This window comes from Anabrus simplex, chromosome 1, assembly GCF_040414725.1.
Source record: "Anabrus simplex isolate iqAnaSimp1 chromosome 1, ASM4041472v1, whole genome shotgun sequence".
Lineage (NCBI taxonomy): Eukaryota > Metazoa > Arthropoda > Insecta > Orthoptera > Tettigoniidae > Anabrus > Anabrus simplex.
Genome location: NC_090265.1, coordinates 798,901,339 through 798,920,713, shown reverse-complemented (window position 1 = coordinate 798,920,713; position 19,375 = coordinate 798,901,339). Strand labels below are relative to the sequence as shown.

The 19,375-nt window shown below is 41.2% G+C and overlaps 1 protein-coding gene across 8 annotated transcripts in view; it reads left to right on the top strand.

The window, feature by feature from the left end:
- LOC136857546 (glycerol kinase 3) overlaps positions 1–19,375 on the top strand; it is a 462,535-nt gene that overhangs the window by 201,896 nt on the left and 241,264 nt on the right. The window contains exon 1 of one of the 8 annotated variants that reach the window (XM_067136296.2): positions 9,629–9,664. The exons of the other annotated variants lie outside the window; for them this stretch is intronic. The gene's annotated coding sequence lies outside the window, so the exon portion shown is untranslated. Of the gene's footprint in view, positions 1–9,628; positions 9,665–19,375 lie in introns of those variants that run through there. 8 annotated transcript variants of the gene reach the window in all.

Sequence of the window (19,375 nt, the reverse complement as noted above, 5' to 3'; positions counted from 1 at the left end):
ATGGTGACGATAGGATAGGACAGGCTTAGGAATGGGAAGGAAACTGGTTTCTTACACGCAAATTAAGTCTATATATCCTTCACTATTTCTTGTAAACGAAACTGCATTATAAACTAGGGGTGGGCACTATGCCCCTGTTTCGGACACTGCCGGTGTACAGTTATGTTCAACTGTTCCAGAACACCGAGTGTCAATTGTTCCGAAACATTCTCAAGCGAGACGGAGACACTGACTTGCTGTCCCGTCAGAAGCGCCACTATGCACTGCCCTTCGCCTACTAGCTGAACTGTGCAGTGGGCGCACGGGACACGGGACTGTAACTGCGCAGTAGAGAGAACTTCGAGAGGCAACATTACATGCTCCGCGCCAGCGGGAATGTGCCTGTACCGAACATGCTGTTTGGTGTGTGCCTGTATGTAGTTATGGCCATGTCCAGCATAAAGCTGCACGGAACGTGAACGAACAGTCGGAACACTGAAATTCTCGCCCAATAATCACGTTTAAAGGTTGCGTTTAGATTAAGATTTTCCGGTCAATATGAAATACACATAACACGGTTACAATGGCAGTGCAAGTATTTAAAAGTAACTAATTGAAAAATATTTTCGCCAGTTGAATGTATTGGCCTGTATTGTGAATAATTAGGACCAGGATAAAACTTCAAGGCACGTGAGAAAGCAGTCGGAACTCTGAATGAAACACTCACCCAAAAATCATGTCTTAAATTTTCTTTTTAGGATAAGAATATTTTCATTCATTCTGAAACACACCTGTCACAATTACACTGGCAGTACATGTTTTTACAAATGTCACAATGTTATTTTCACCAATTAAAAGTATACTCGCACAGTTGAAGAAACATTCGTCAATGCTCTATTCACGTACACAATATACGAGCGGAACACGAAAATAATAGTTAACCCATACAAGCGAAACACGAAGATAAAAATTAAACACTATATAAAAAGATTAAAAATAAAACTATACAAGCAGAACATGAAAATAATACTTAAACACAATATACACGCAGAACACAAAAATGAAAACTGTGGGATGTTTAAGTATGAAATGTCTTGTCATTGTGCCGGTTGAAGATAGAAGAACATAAATTGCATTTACTCTGTCCGGTTTTCTTCTAGTAAAAAAGTCCTGAACAGGACTCCGATGCGACACTATGTAAAGTTTACCGTCTTTCGTGCGGTTTAATTATTTTCGTGCTGTTATGCTCTTTGCACTTCGAATTCCTTCCCTCTCAACTTCCATTTACCTTCTTTAATATCTCGAAAATTTCCCTCAACACTTTCTCGGAGATTGGCGTTAAAAATTAATTTGGACTTTAAGGAAACTTTTAAACCCACAAAAAATATAGGTCATCGCTTTGGAATTAAAGATATAACTGGATGAAAAAATGTTTACACTCCAGCACAGGGCGGCACCCAGCCGGTATCAACAGTCAGACACAGCCAAGGCCAACTAATCTATCTAGTGAGGCCTTGAAACAGCACGTTCGGTACAGGCACATTCCAGCTGACGCGAAGCATGTCATGTTGCCTCTCGAAGTTCTCTCTACAGTCCCGTGTCCCGCGTGCCGGCACCCTGTACCGAAACACTCCGCCTCAACCTCCTAATGTTGCGGAACAACTGAATGTTCCGGTCTGCCCAACCCTATTATAAACGTGAAATGCACTGTCCGACCCACTGTGCTACAAAAAATAATTCCCATTATACAGTTATTTTAGAATAAGAATATGCTGTCTTAATGTCATGAATAATCTCCTTCTTCCTGGCCATTTTCTCAATTTATTAGGGTCAGAACTTCGTATGGATTGGCCCAGTTTTACGAATGGAAATCGATACTTGAGCCCTCTTTACCGACCATTGGTATATATAGAGAGAGAGCCAGCCCGGACTCGATTCCCGGTCAGGTCAGGGATTTTTACCTGCGTCCGAGGGCTGGTTCGAGGTCTACTCAGCCTACGTGAATACAATTGAAGAGTTATCTGACAGTGAGCTAGTGGCCCCGGTCTAGAAAGCCAAGAAATACGGCCAAGAGGATTCATCGTGGCGACCACGAGACACCTCGTAATCTGTAGGCCTTCGGGCTGAGCGGCGGTCGCTTGGTAGGCCATGGTCCTTTGAGGCTGTTGCCCCATGGGGTTTGGTTTGGTTTATAGATAGTGAACAGTGATACAAATGAAATATCCAGAGCTTCACATAAAATGTATCGCTCTGAATGATCTCGGATATGTGCAGTTTTCCTTTAAAACCTTTGTTGAAAGCTGAAGAAAAAGAGTTCCAATGTAGTTTGACTAACTATACTTCTGTTATTCGAGGTTGCGCGAACTTCTGTTATCTAAAATGAAACTCACCAGGTAGCTCAGAGGATGCTGTACGACTCTTAACTGTACATGGCAGTGACCAGGCCATACTGAATAATATGCTTGCATGGACTAAACTACAAAATCACGGGTGTATACATCTGTATACATAAAATAACATGTCCTGACTGACTGACTGACTCACCATCACTGAGCGTAAAGAAATTGGATAAGTGCGGCCAGTATCCAGTAACCGGGAGATAGTGGGTTCGAGCCCCACTGTCGGCAGCCCTGAAGATGGTTTTCTGTGGTTTCCCATTTTCACACCAGGCAAATGCCGGGGCTGGACCTTAATTAAGGCCACGGCCGCTTCCTTCCAATTCCTAGGCCACTTCTATCCCATCGTCGCCATAAGACATATCTGTGTCGGTGCGACGTAAAGCAAAATAGCAAAAAAAAAAAAAAAAATTGGATATTCCGTCACTAAGGGAGTGAAAAGAGGGACGAATTTTATGAACGTGTATGTCTATATCTCAAGAACTTAACAGTTTACAGACGTAAGAATTGCTAATTGGAATTTCATTTAAAAATAGTTATTGCATCATCATTGCTCTTTATTCCTCTTGTGTTTTCAGTATATAGGTAAGATTAGTATAATTATTTTTGTTGGTGTGCAGTTTAACAGTGTGCTTATCGGTGCTATCACCGTCAGATGTCTGGCTCCATGGCTAAATGGTTACCGTGCTAGCCTTTGGTCACAGGAGTTCCGGGTTCGATTCCCGGTAGGGTCGAGAATTTTAACCATAATTGGTTAATTCCCCTGGCATGGGGACTGGGTGTACGTGTCGGCGTCATCATTTCATCCTCATCAAGACACGCAGGTGGCCTACGGCGTCAAATCGAAAGACCTGCACCAGGCCTCTCCTGAGGCCACACGCCATTAAATTAACCGTCAGATTATTGTGCTTGCAGATATCTACAGAATGTTATTTTTATGACAGGCCCGGCTTGAGCATGAAGTTAGTTTTCAGTTTTTGACCAGAACTCTCTGATGTCAAGAAGGTGTTCGTATGAACACGATAAACACCTCGAACCTTTTAAATGATCCCTAAGACTTCTTCATAAGCTGCATTGTTCAGAAATGTGAGGGTCAAATTCTAATACCGAAAATGGTTAAGACTGAGGATTTCTACGTTGCTAAAACAATAAATAATGGTATTGGTTTTACGTCACACTAATTATTTTTACTGTTTATGGAGACGCCGAGGTGCCGGAACTTTTTCGTGTAGGACATGATACCTACACGAAGCTGGCTTATTTGAGCACCTTAAAATACTATCGGACTGAGTCTGAATCGCACTCACCAACCTAAGCTCAAAAGGCCAGTGCTCTTCCGTCTGAGCTATTTCTTCAATGAAATGTTGGAATATTGCCTATTAGAGCTGTGGAAAGCGACTTGTAGACTCATTTAAGGCTCTCTTTTTGCACAGCTCTAGTATCTGTTTCAAGTTTTGGTATTTCTGTCCCAATGCTAGACACATAATGACCGTCAACACAAGCTCACAATATCGCCGAACTAATTTAATAAAAACGCTCTGAATTTATCCTTTTCAATTATATCCGTACCTTAGTTTCTGTTAATTGCTCTTCCACTTATAACTGTATATACTATGCTATTTGATATTACATGAAGAGGGCCATACCCTAGGCTAAGACCATGTTTAAAAGAAAAGGATATTCCTACTGTTTCTTAGCTTTATTAAATAGCGAAAGCAAAATTTGGTGTTATTCACAAAATTATTATCGTGATAAGGTTATGGAAATGTGGTTCCAGTAACCATAAGTATCTCGGCATATTAACGCTAGTTAGAAATCGCCCTTAGCCAAAGCAGCATGTGTATTTATTATGCTTCAATTAAAGAACTTACATTTGATTCGTAAGTAGCAGATACGGTCATAAGTCATGACTCATGACAGATGTGAAGCCAATTACACGCTGTTTACCTTCCCTGTCAACAAAGAAAGTTGTGCTCATTTGGTGTGTATCACCACAGTTGTAGTATAGTGTGCAGTATTTCTTCTCTCTCATTCAGTTTCCTATCCACTTTACCTCTTGGAGAGCTGTAATATTTGCCTCAACAGTAGAGTTTTTACTGGGGTAGAATTGTCAATCCCTCGCCCAATCTCCAACCTGGAGGACTATAGAGTCTTCTGTTACGGTGACCATACCTTAGCAGAGTATACCCCGTGTTAAGGTGCCGGGTATCGATGGCCCTCATCTTGCCCGTTGTTGAATGTGATTTACTGGTTACATTGGCAGCTCAGCAATCAGTTTTAAGTGTTTATTGAGTTTTAATGGTTGCAGCCTCTCGGCAACAGCGCACCCCTCAAGACTCAAAAACCAGGGAGATGTTCAATAAATTACCAAATTCTCTGCAATTATGTAAGAAAAGACCACAAAAACAACAGGTAGGAAATCTGCCACCTGGGCAACTGCCTTAAATGCAGATCAGTGGTGATTGATTGATTGATTGATTGATTGATTGATTGATTGATTGATTGATTGATTGATTGATTGATTGATTGATTGATTGATTGATTGATTGATTGATTGATTGATCAGCCATTCACCCTCCTCCTTTTTATAGGCTTGGAGACATCACTCTGAGGGCACTGACGGTCCCTCCGGAGGTGGAGTTAATCCACTAATTCATTCTTTATTATTCTCATATGTAAGTGTTACTGATAAAAAAAAGAAAACCGGTAATTTAATAACGGTATTGTTCATGGCATGGAATTTGCAGAGCTTACAAAAGGAGACGCCAGCTGGAAAAGGTTGGACACCACTTCTCTAGTCCGGCTCCATGGCTAAATGGTTAGTGTGCTGGCCTTTGGTCACAGGGGTCCCGGGTTCGATTTCAGGCAGGGTCTGGAATTTTAACCATAATTGGTTAATTCCCCTGGCACGGGGACTGGGTGTATGTGTCGTCCTCATCATCATTTCATCCTCATCACGACGCGCAGGTCGCCTACGGGAGTCAAATCAAAAGACCTGCACCTGGCGAGCCGAAGTCCTCGGACATATCCCGGTACTAAAAGCCATACGCCATTTCATTTTACTACTTCTCTACACTTTCCTGCACTTCACTGGCCCACCATTATCAAAGGGCCTGCTTTACAGGATTAGGCCAGGATATAATAAACATACGAAATTAACACAGATTTTCCTCACAGTCACACGGCCGTAATGAAATGATTTCCAGTTGATAAGCTTTATCACCTTAACCAACTCAAGGCAGCGGAGCATTCAAGGTTAAGGTAGTCATCAACCTGATTTATTTACAGTATATACAGTGTGAAAGTGCGGTAGTACTGCTTCACAACATTCCTCAAATGAGACTGTGGACTTCGTCTGTAACTCAAGATTAAAACTGCTACTTTCAGTCCCCGGCATTGTTTTGTCTACGCGAGTCTGCATACTGAATGAGATTTGATCCTTGCATCGATTGATAGTTTGTTTAAGTTGGTGTCGAAAGTAACAACAGCTAGATTGATCATCTCCTTTATTAGTACCTGCGGCGAGATAACAGTGAACACGTAAAAATAAGCTCTCATAACACTTGGCAATTTAAAACGTTAATAAACTGGGGGGATAAGGTATGGAATTAACACTCAAGCGTACTTTACTTCCTAGTAAAATTGAGAAAAGACTAACATTGTAATTGCTCATGTTTCTCCTATTCATTAAGTGCTTTTACTTACGTCCGTGACTGGGCGAATCAGGAGTTAGAAGTCGATGTCTTCCTTTCCAAGCTAGCGTATTCAATTCCGTCCTGTCTTAATTTCTGAAGACTCGGTAGCTCACCCGACGTGACAATTTTTCGAAATTAAATGTGAAATAGTATACTACGTTGCTGGTCCACGATCAGTTTCCTTCTTGTTATCCGATGACGGATAGAGCACTAGAAGAAGGAGAGGTTAGATAGGGTTCAGGTCCGTGAACACGGTGGCAACTCTAGTCGAGCGAGAACCACACGATGCACTGTGTGCAGGAAGATGGTTGTCCAGATGTACTTCCTTTTAATATAATCACCACCACCACCACCACCACCACCACCACCACAGTGTGTTATTTTCACGATCTAACTGGACAAAAATCATTTTCGACTTCTTGACTTGGGCCGAAATGTGTACTTGCGTATGTTATTGACTGTAGGCCTACAAGGAATGTTGGGATACATGACTTGAAGTCTTCGCCAGCTACCTTTTTAAGACTAAATAGCATAAACAAACCCCAACTGCTTCTCTAACTCGCTCGCTGTTTACCCCTGTGGGTGGGGGTGGTAGAATAACACCCATGGTGTTCCCTGTCTGCCGTAAGATGCGACTAAAAGGGGCCCTAGGGTCTCTCAACTTGGGGGCGTGGATTGGTGACCACGGGGTCTTTAGCTGAGTCCTGGCATTGCTTCCACTTACTTGTGCCTGGCTTCTCACTTTCATCTATCCTATCCGACCTCCCTGGGTCAACTCTTTTTCTTTTCCGACCCCGACGGCATTAGAACATTCGAGGCCTAGGGAGTCTTTCATTTTCACGTCCTTCGTGGCTCTTGTCTTACTTTGGCCGATACCTTTTTTTTTTCGAAGTGTTGGATCCCTTCCATTTTTTCTCTCTGATTAGTGTTATATAGAGGATGGTTGCCTAGTTGCACTTCCTCTTAAAATAATAATCACCACCACCACCACCACCACCACCACCACCACCACCTGAGAGGTGTACTCAGCTCTGTGACGATAAATGAGATGAAAAGTGGGTTCCTCATTTGGGAATATCTTCAGTATTTTTCCCCTCTTCAACTTCAATCTGATACCGTGGTGATACAAAACAAACACGCGCTTAGAACTGTAGGAATAAGCCAACGGGGATAATAATTGGTACATGACAATTAGGCCCTACTACTATTAGTATTATTAGTAATAATGTTTTACGTCCCACAGACTACTTTTACGGTTTTCGGAGACGCTGAGGTGCCGGAATTTTATCCCGCAGTATTTCTTTAACGCGCCAGTAAATCTACCGACACGAGGGTGACGGATTTGAGTTTCAAATACCACCGGACTAAACCGGGATCGAGCCTGCCAACTTGTGCTCAGACGGCCAGCTCTCTGCCGCTTGTGTTTTCAATCCGGCAATTACGAATAATTGAAATTATTCGAATTTATTTACTTCCTTGATAATATATCTTATTTTAATGAAAATGGGTGTCATGAATCCTGAGAAGATTTTATAAGTTGCACCAGAGGTGCGGGAAAGTGCATTAAGAGGCCTCCATCATTTTGATATGTATACAGATGGCTCTCTGATTTGCAAGGAAAATTATCGTTGGCTTGCGCGGTATGCTTTTGTGGATAACATTGAGATTGATGCTGAAAAGTTCAGATTGTCTTCAGAATGTTCAATATTTCAAGCAGAATTCTGCGCATTACAACAGACAGTTGAATGGATTAAGAGTCATAATTGTAATTAGAGCTGTCGGTTTAATCGATTAATCGAACCGATTAGCCGATTAATAAAAATCCGATTAACCCATCAATATGCTTTAGTCGATTAATCGAACCCATTGAAATTGTAGTGTAGTGAAGGAAAAATAGCTGTTTTTCGTGGCGCAAAACCAGTGTATTGTTATTTGCCATTTGGTGTGCTATCCTCAGTTATTGTATGATAGACTGGTCATTAAAGTAAGCCAGGGCCTCTCAAACGCCCAAAATCTCACGCGTGCAAATCTTCGACTCGGCTCAATTCGGATGGTGTAGTCTTCTGAGGGGGACGAAGCGTTCGGTGATAGACGGCTTGTTTATCAGTGATATAGATAAGCGCAAGACAACAATATAATATTGGAGCAACCTGTTTCGAAGAAAGCAAAGACTTCCGAAAATCCATTTCAATCGAACTGGGAACTTCCGTATTTATCTCGGTCATGACGATAACGCCAGATGCTTAATCTGTGGACAATAATTATGTGATAAGTTAATCAAAAAGGTCTATTTTCCAATACAAAGGCTTTGCTCAAATACTATGACAATTTGTCGAAGGAAGATTTTCCTAAGTTGAATCGAGAAGCAGCTAAGATTATTTCGATGTTTGGTTCCACATGCATATGTGAAAGGTATTTTTTCTTGTTTTAACTTGTACGAAAACTAGATTGCGTGCGAGTAGAACTAGATTGTAATTTAAAGAAGGCTCTCAAAATTGCTGTCAGCCGGTCCCTTGTCCCATGCATAACTGGTATCATTGCAAAGGTAAAGGAAAAGAAGAGCTAGAGAAGATAAATTGTCTGCTCAAATCAAATTGAAAGAAGAGTGTTTTAACACCGGTAACATTGTCTCATACAACAGTGTCACCTCTCACCGCACATAAATATTTCGCTGTGAAGGGAGAATCAGCGGGGAAGGTGGAGAAGGCGAAGACAGGCCGAACGGGTGAGACAGGTGTAGGGGAAGTGGAGTAGGGGTTTGCACTTTGGTCAACCTAGTGAAGTCGTCTCCTGCACCTTGCGCCGTGCAGTGCAGGGGCGCATGAACTGCTGATGTTAATATCTTTCTCTTATACCATTGCAGTATATTGGCGGACCTTTAAAAAGCACAGTCAGGCGGCATAATGGAAAGATGTGGGAAGGTACTTGAAGCGACTGCCGTTAAGACATTTCCAGGAATTTCCAGGTAATGTGGGAATGGGCATATACGAGTTACCAGAAAGATACAGTAGAAAAAGTTAAAACTTAAACCTCAGTTCGTGTGCGGTTGTTATACAGCAGACAGTAGGCATATATATTCGCACTCACAATAGGTGTTTGTGAACTTCGGTTACAAATGCGGCTTATGAACCGATGCTAGGAAAACTTGGTGAATTTTCCGGACTTAAACTAAATGACTGTTGTAAAGCTGCGTTTACACTAAGCGCAATTTCCTAGTGTAGACGCTCCCTCACCCCTGAGTAATTGCGGAGTGAGGACCCTCGCTGCGAGCCGGAGGTCAGTCGGGTTTTGTCCGCGCATCAAAGGGTTTCGCTCATCGAATTTCTTTCGGTGTAAACGTGGTCCCCGTAGTTGCGCGAGGGATGAATCAAGAACAGTGCTTGCAGCTCATCGAGCTCTACAAAAATAGAAATTTTATGTGGAATCCGAAAAACAAAAACTATTTCAATCGCAATAAAAAAGAAGATGCGTGGAAGGAAATTAGTTCTCAACTAAACTTTCCTATCTCTACAGTGAAAGCGAAGATGAAAGCGCTACTGGGATCATATCGAAGTGAAAGATCGTAAGAAAATAAGAGCAGAGTCACTGGATCAGGTAAGCTATTACTATTGGTTTATAAAGCAAAATTGTGTCATTTCATTACTTTTTTAAACCTACCGGTAACTATTTTGAAGCATTTTTGGGTCATTGTGAAGAACTTCCACTAGTGGGCAGACAACGCCACGTTCAGAAGACACAAGCCCTGAACATTTGGATTCGTCATATTTAGATGGGCTATTGCGCTTGTGACTGATTTTACTTGGTTTGTGATTTATTTTTCCTTCCAATATTTTATCTTTATTTTAAATTTTCACCCATTTTTTATTGATCCATAACAATTAACAAATATATCAAACGCTATTGTTTGAATGGGTGCGGTTTGGATACGAAATGTATTTTTAAATTGAATTAATATTGTGTGATTTTTAATTATTAGCATTCCTATTTGTTCATTTGACTTTTTTTTAAATACATATATAATACCGAGTCTATTTACTGTTTTAAATGTGATTAGTTATTATCCTTACCTTCACATAATCCTGAAGTGTTTCAATCAACGCATCACAAACTTCTGGGACAATTTTTGATATTGTTCACTTCGATATTTTAAATAAATACTGCAAACTTGTGTACGAATCACCAGTTGCTAAAAAACGCAGTGTGACAGCCAACCTTTCTCTCACTGTTACTGCTTCTCTGAATGTTGTGTCTTGTTTTTCAACTTTTTGACTGATCAGTGAAACGAGTTGTTCAAAATCTTGGGTACTCATGCGGACGAAGTTCTTAATTTTATCATCAATGGGTTCCTGTACCATTTCTCTCATAACGCTGTTTCCATATTGGCTTCTTCCAAGGAATAATTGTTTGCTCCACCATCGTCGAGGGCGCCGATTTTTCTTCTTCCCTTTTTTGATCAGAAATGACATTGGCATGATGGAAAACGCGGCTGCAGCGGCTGGAGGGACAAAACAAGTTTCCATGTTGGCTGCAAAACTGGAGCAGAAGCGTTCAGGCTTATCGAAGGCGGCTCGCCCCACTCGCGCTATTTTTCGCTCTGAATTGCGCTCTGTTTTGGGTAGTGCGAAATTTCACTCGAAGCGAGTAAGTTTCACCCGAACGACTTCCGCGAGGGAGTTTCGTTAGTGTAAACGCAGCTTAAGATGACAGACGGAAAAACAGTGTTTTGTAAGAAATGCGGAAAAACGTTGTGTTGGAAGTACAAGTAGACTTCAGTGTAATCTTAAACATATTCATCCCTTCCACAGTGTACCTACATCTATCATTGTCTCTACCAGTTCTTATTCTCTGTCAACGCTAGAGCACCTAATAGTAGCATGTGTCCCCTTAATGTAGAAACTGAAAATACGAATAGACTAGTGAAGTGGATTGTGCAGGATAGTAGGCCGCGTTGTCTCTGATGGTGGTATTGAATAGGTTTTGCTTGAAGCTCTCATTTCTCACTTATTAGTTTCTCTCTAGACTCAGTAACAAACAAACAAACAAACAAAAAAAATGGGACAAGCTGTATGTCGTAGAAAGGTCGAATTATTAGATGAACTGAAACAAGTAGAATTTGTTAATCTCGCGGGGGATTTTTAATCTTCTTAACTACTTGGGGTTACAGCTCGTGGGATTGATTCAAATGTGTAGTATCGTCATTTAACATTACAAGTTAAACACCATAGAGAAAACCACAATGTCGCTAACTGCACAAAAGAGTTTGAAGATGTAGTTCTTGAATGGGGGTTGGAACACAAACTTGTCTCTGTTTCCACTGACAATACAAGAAATATCGTTCTAGGAGTTGAGACATCAAAGTACGACAACTTTCGGCGTGCAGTCCACACTCTACAAGTAAGTTTAAATAAAGCCGTCAAGGATACTATGAGAACACGATTATAATCCAATTAATCGGTTAATCGATCACCATTTTTAATCGGTCGACAGCGCTAATTGTATAGTGGGCGATTCTCAGGCTGCTTTGAATGCAATTCAAGACAAATATAAATTACATCCGATTGCTATTAATACAGTATAAGATCAGACTTATTAAACTGCTTATTAATATTTAGAAATTTCATGATCCGTATTGAAGTGGGATTACAATAATTGAAATTAAGAGGGTCCCTCCTATTCAATACAAAGATATTTATTAACGTGAATGAATCACATATCGTTCACATGAGGTACTAGTTTCGGCACCAAACTATGTGCCATCATCAGCCAACAAGTCAAATCGGGCAAACACAATATAACCTTTTTTTTTTGCTATTGGCTTTACGTCGCAGATAGGTCTTATGGCGACGATGGGACAGGATAGGCCTAGGACTGGGAAGGAAGCGTCCGTGGCCTTAATTAAGGTACAGCCCCAGCATTTGCCTGGTGTGAAAATGGGAAACCACGGAAAACCATCTTCAGGGCTGCCGACAGTGGGGTTCGAACCCACTATCTCCCAAATACTGGATACTGGCCGCACTTAAGCGACTGCAGCTATCGAGCTCGGTACAATATAACCTTAAAACAACTTTAAATACAGTATAACACCTGCTTGGATGAATATGAAATATAACTTTAAAACACACTATAACACTTGCACAGATGAATATGAAATAAAATATGGTACATGATGACGTTGCATTTCAGTTTAAAATCCGTTGAAATGACGATGACTCCGTTGTTGTATACCCATGGCGATTTGTCCAGCTTGTATATGTCTTTAGTTTTCGTAAACTGTTAAGTTATGCTGCGGAGTTTAATGTCATATGAAGTTTCCATGTTGGCTGCAAAACAAGAGTAGAAGCGTTCAGGCTTATCGAAGGCGGCTCGCCCCACTCGCTCTATTTTTCGCTCTGAATTGCGCTCTGTTTTGGGTAGTGCGAAATTTCACTCGAAGCGAGTAAGTTTCACCCGAGCGACTTCCGCGACTTCAGTTATTGTTATTAAACTGCAACAAGCATATTGTATCTGCATGAAACGGGTACGAGGTCATGACGGCACAGAAGGGAACGAGATAGCTAATGAATTTGCCAAAGAATCTGCGACCTCTCCTGACACTTTGTTAATATATTGTATGATAATTAACCTATTCCATTTGTCAAAAAGGAACTGAAAACGTATAAGAATATGTGGAATAAAATATATGGATAATTAGCTTAAGAGGTCAGCTTACAAGGAAATTGTTCTTTTCGAAGATCCTTGATAGACTGAAAAGTAGATTAACACATGACCATATTTTAACACAGTCTATGTCCGACTCGTTGGCTGTGTGGTCAGCGTACTGGCCTTCGGATCAAAGGGTCCCGGGTTCGATTCCCGGCCGGGTTAATTTCAATGGCCCAGGAGCTGGGTGCTTGTGCTGTCCTCAACACCCTGCAACTCACACACCACACACAACACTATCATCCACCACAATAACACGCAGTTACCTACACATGGTAGATGCCGCCCACCCTCATCGGAGGGTGTGACTTACAAGGGGTGCACTCGGCTAGAAATAGCCACACGAAATTATAACACAGTCCATATCAGGACATGGAAAATGTGGGTCATATTTTGAGAGGTTTAAAATCAATATCCAGAAGCCGTAGACTTGTACCTGTGAAATACCACAAACTGTTTATCATCTTTTATTTGACTGTCCCATTTTTGAAAGAAGTAGATATGAATTAGTCAGTCTCTTAAATATGTGTGATATACAATATCAACCGCCTTTTAATACTTGCAAGCAGAGGACAAACATTAGTTCGAGAGATACAAACTGTTATCATACTGTTTTGTTCTTCCATGGTTCCAATAATGAGAGTAGTGGACATTCATCGCCGTTCCTCTTGTTAGTTGGTCGTTAAGCATACAGAATCTTATCAGATGCTAACATATTGAACTTAATCTCTTCACTTTATATGACGTATTAATCATTAGTGTTCCATTTCACATATTTCTTTACAAACTGAAGACTCGACCTTCTTATTAATCTCACTAATGAAAAACTGCCCACTTCGAAATCGGAAATCAAAATGCCGTTGATATCGTAGAAGGCGCTATACTACGCCTTAAATTTGCATAATATTAACTGCTTCAATTTGAATATACCGCCATCCTGGGATGAAATGCAACCAAAGATTTTTGAAATGATCCACCTGCTCCCGTTTCGTAATTCCTACGTGGTAGTCATTCCTCGTCGAACGGCCCCAGGGGCTCTTAACTTTGGAGTGTGGGTTGGCGACCGTGGGGCTCTCATCCGAGTCCTGGCATTGTTTCCACTTACTTGTACATGACTCCTCAGTTACATCTATCCTACCCGACCTCCCTTGGTCAACTCTTGTTCTTTTCCGACCCCGACGCTATTAGAACATTCGAGGGCTAAGGAGTCTTTCATTTTCACGCCTTCCGTGGCCCTTATCTTTCTTTTGGCCTATATCTTTCATTTTTCGAAGTGTCGGATCCCTTCCATTTTTCCTCTCTGTTTTGTGTTATATAGAGGATGGTTGCCTAGTTGTACTTCCTCTTAAAACAATAATCACCACCACCACACCACATCGTTGAGCTGTTTCCTACCGCTATTTCCCCTGCGGATAGGGGCGGTAGAATAAATCTACGATATCTCATGCTTGCCGTTATAGGCATAAGAGGGGATCTTATTTTATCTTAACTGATTGTGGCATTGCTTCCACTTGCTTTACCAGACTTCTACTTTCTTCTTTCCTATTCGATCATCCTCGATTAATTCTTGTTCTTCTGCGACGCTGACGGTAATAGGTTTGAGATGCCTAGGGAGCCATTCATTTTGCGTCCTTTGTGGTTCTTCCCTTCTTTCTTTCTCCAATAGTTCATTCTTTGAACGATCGGGCCTCTTCTATTTCTTTCGTTTGATCAGTGATTAGTTGTTCTTCCTCTTATAGCAAAAGTCACCACACCGGGCGAGTTGGCTGTGCGCGTAGAGGCGCGCGGCTGTGAGCTTGCATCCGGGAGATAGTAGGTTCGAATCCCACTATCGGCAGCCCTGAAGATGGTTTTCCGTGGTTTCCCATTTTCACACCAGGCAAATGCTGGGGCTGTACCTTAATTAAGGCCACGGCCGCTTCCTTCCAACTCCTAGGCCTTTCCTATCCCATCGTCGCCATAAGACCTATTTGTGTCGGTGCGACGTAAAGCCCCTAGCAAAAAAAAATCACCACCACCACCACCACTACCACCTACTGATATTATGTTATTCCTGAGATTTTTATGGACTGATTTTTATATCATAGTCGCTGGACTTGTCCTCTTTTCCAAGATGATATATTGGAAATTTTCGGCACAGTCTGTCATCTCATGCCATCAGCATACTAAGTCATACTGCTTACATGATTTCTACTTAATGCCGCTCTCTTTATCTTTCTCTCCTTTCTGTCGGTAATTCATGTCTACTATGAGCTTTTATGGTGAAAGAGTATAGTTTTACATTATCCTTCTGGGACTGCTTTCAACCAAGAACTCTTTGAATCTTATCATCAGAAGTTGATAGAAATCCATTCGGTACGATTATAATTTTTCTTCGCCTTCATTGGTCATTGGTGTGACTGTTCAGACACAACTTAAGAGTTATCTTTCGTGACTGACTGTTGACCTTTACATTCTTGATACGTCCAACATCAGAGACCACAGCTGCTCTCTAACACGATCTTTGAGCTCATCAGTAGCGTTTGAAGAGAATCAGGAATGTGAGTTTTCCGTCTCTTAGATCTATAGCGCTATTCAGTCCTTCATTTGACTGGGATCCGCCCTCTTGGTCCTAAAACTCATTCTGTTGTTAACATACGAATGCCAAATTTAGTTATTCGTTTACCGGACGCTAAGACGCTCGTCATGACGGTATTTTTCTTCCCCCGACACTTGTTTAAAGAAAAATTTAGAGGTTGTACTTAGGCCCAATCCTAGACTTTAATTTCACAGCTTACATTCCTCAAACACTACATAAATACAATTATGATACATTTTCCAAACTCGAAAGTATTTGATCTAATAATAAGTACTACAGCAGTTCTTAAAATAATTCTACACCTACAACGCGATACAATAATATTGTCAGTCAAATAGTTCGCCAGTTAATAGAAACCGCAAATCGCCTGTAAAGTAGAGGTGTTATTAGTCGTGCAGTGAAATTTCCATCACAATACATGGGTCTACAGTATGTTATCAAGGATTACCTGTTTGGATTGACAACCTTGAAACCATGTCGTGAAGCAACGATAACGTTGCACACCGAGTACCTGTCTGTATTTCGTTCTGTACTAATGTCAGCAACAAGAACAACAAACAACTCTCTCTCTTCGTTAAATATCGCCCGAACCGTTTTCCCACCATATTGCCAAACAACAGTGCCAATTCAGTGGCGGTGAACATATTCATTAGCCCAGCTGCAAAAAAGTTTTTAAAATATAAACAATCGTAACCCCACTACAGTCTCTAAAGTCAACATTACCATTTTATACGGCTGCATTTTTCGTGGAAAGGTCTACCTGAGAAATATCTTTCAGGAATATTTTCAACCACACGCTCGCACATACTTCCAAATTGATATTCACGGCAGTGACGACACCATCCTAACTTAATCTATAGCAGATTTTAAACAATGTGCTTACAGTTTCATCCGGTGACGCTTCGTGATAGTACAGTCATGGTTTTCACAAAAATACACTGGGACTAACTATTTGTTTTTACTTAAAAAGCCCAATCTAAACTAATCAGCAAAATTTAACTGGTATTATACCGTCCTTGAAGTTTTATAGTTTCACTCGCATACGTGTGTGTACGTGCATCAACGACAGAAGAGGGAAAATATTTGTCACGACGTATAACACACGTTATATTCATGAAGAATGCCACAGAACTCGCTAAACCTTCACCTATAATCCAAGAGGAACACTACAAAAATTCACTATATACCACCATCACAGACAACCATTCGCGCTTAACTCTGTGTTCATGCTGGGCAACCTAAATATTTTTCTGCGGCTATCGAAACACATACCAGTACTCTACACGTGCCATCAGTGAATTGCCCGAAGAAACTGTATACATGCCGAAACCCAAGACTAAAATATATTCTTCGATATTGCAATTGATTTCATATACTGGCTCTATTTTTATTAGCAAGACGATGTGCAAGTGACTATACTGTTAAGATGATGAAATTTTTCTTGCAGTCTCTAGTGTGTGGCACTGAAGACTTCGAGTGTCAAGTATTAAAACTAACACTCCTTACTTAATCTAGCTGGTCTGTCGCCATACATTACTGTCGGGGGAGGGGCACAGCTCCGCCTCGAGGAAGTTTCAAGTGCATGCGTCACCCAAGCGACCTTAAATTTCGCTCGGCAAGGAAACCCAGCTCGCTAGAGAAGCTGAACTGCGGTAGTGTGAGCAGATTGTCGAGGCAGCTGTACTTGGCTTGACTTAGATGTTCGCAATTTTTAAACATTATAAAAAGCGTTCTAAGGAATAATTAGAAAATGTTAATACAAAGTTCTTTACCCCAGCAGCGCTGGGGTAGATGGGGTTCAGTGCAATCCACTGCCAAAGCTTGACTGTACCGTGATGCAAGTTGACTGGTAAGTTCCGACGCTATGTTGTTGACATTATAACACACAACGAAATACAGAAAGTTACTCCGCGCGCTACGTGACAGTCGCTTCACGTCATAGTCTCAAGGTCGTGAATCACCCTGGTTTATAGTTTTGGCTAGGCCGGGACAACTAGTGAAGTTTTGACATAATGAGCTCCGAGAGAAGATGGGAAACCATCTACCTGTTAGTACAACTTCCTTTTCGTTGAAGGAGAGGATAAGTTTCTCCGAAAGAACTCAGAACTCGGATTACATTCTTGTGCTATGAGGCAAATGTGCTGATGTTATCAGAGACCAGTTACCATTACCCCTGTGGATGGGACCGGTAGAATATATCCATGGTATCCGCTGCCTGTCGCGACTAAAAGGGCAGGCACTCTTACCTTGGTGCCCCTTGTGGGTGGGGCGGGTTAGAATAACTCCCATGGTATCCCCTGCCTCTCGTAAACGGCGACTAAGAGGGGTGGATGTGTGGGTTGGCGACCACGGGGCCCTTAGATGAGTACTGGCATTGGTTCCACTTGCTTCTGTCAGGCTCCTCACTTTCATCTATCCTACCCGACCTCCCATAGTCAACTCTTGTTCTTTTCCGACCCCGACAGTATTACGTATGGAGGCCTAGGAAGTAGGAAGTATTTCATTTTCACTCCCTTGGTGGCTCTTATCATTGGCCGATATTTTCATTTTTCGAAGTGTTGGATCCCTTCTATTTTCCCCCTCTGTGTGTTAATAGAGGATGGTAACCCAGTTGTACTTCCTCTTAAAACAATAATCACCACCACCCCATCTTAGCTTAGTAGTGTAGGTTGACGACATTCCAGCTTACGGCTGTTTAAGAGGATTCGACCTGTACAGTTGAACAGTCAAAAATTGATGTATGAAACATTTTGAAGTCATGTTTCAGGTATCATCCATCCTCCTCGGGTGAGATTGTACAGCTACATCAAAAAGTTATGCAACTTGCTTATTGTTAAACGACACGTTTTTGACGAAATGGGTCTGTCAGTACACAATGCAACTGTCCTCATATCAAAATAATATGAAAGAATACAATGAAATGGACGAGAAACTACCATAATGGTTAAATAAGTACACAGACGGACACAAGTGTTCACACAGCAGTAAAGGCATTTGACATATGCACGTATTGGTAATAGTAATTACTTTTTAAATAGATATTTAACAGAAATAGATTTCGTTTATAACTGTATATTTAGTTACAGAATACGCAAACTTAAAAGAACTTTATTTGCTAAAAAATAAAATATAGTCTTCTAGTCCTTTTATGAGTGGTCATAAAAACTACACGTTTGTCACCATTTGTGTACGGTTTAGTAATGTGTGTGCATTCCCTTGCTGCGAATGGATTGACAAAGGGGCATTAGGCCTCATAGCAGTCTCCGAAAAATGTAAAGCGCTCCTGATCAGAGAAATGGTGCAGTCTTCGTCTTCCGACCAGGACACATCACTCCAGTTTTCTCCCCTTGTGCAAAATAATCAATATTGTCACTCGTCTTGCTTAATCTGCCCTGCAGTCTTTGCACGGCTTGCCGCTTCATGATCACAATATCCTCACTGTTAAACTAATTTATAATAAATTAATAGAGAAGCATGATCATCTACCACACATATTGGTGAAATACCCCAATTATAATTGGACCAATATTTGGACAACTTTCCAAATTCCTTGTATCCCCTTGGAATGGAAAGTACAGTAACTAGCCATAAGGTTATAAATGAGTTACTTTCGACAGAAAAGAAATTCCGCCATAGGATGACACATTCGTCGCTATGTAAAAAATGCTCGGTGACTGATATTCAGTTTCGTAGACTGACTAGGCCTAGTTGTGAAGCCGTCAAGAACATTTTGGAAGTGGCGCAGAGTAGCGTTCAACAGATTAACGGGATTAACGGGATCTGAAAACCCGAATCACATGTATCGTGCAATATTGACCTTGGATATCAGCATACGTTATCATAGACTAGCTCTCACTTACAAGTTAGCTTAGTATGGGATATCTGTTTTGTATTCAAACCAACGATAAGTATCCTTGACATCATCCTTAAGAAGCTACCTGAAAGAAAGTAAACGGAAAATAGCAAGCGATGGAACTCCCGACGCCAGTCTACTCGTAAAAGGACTCCAAAGTATACTGTGATATTTT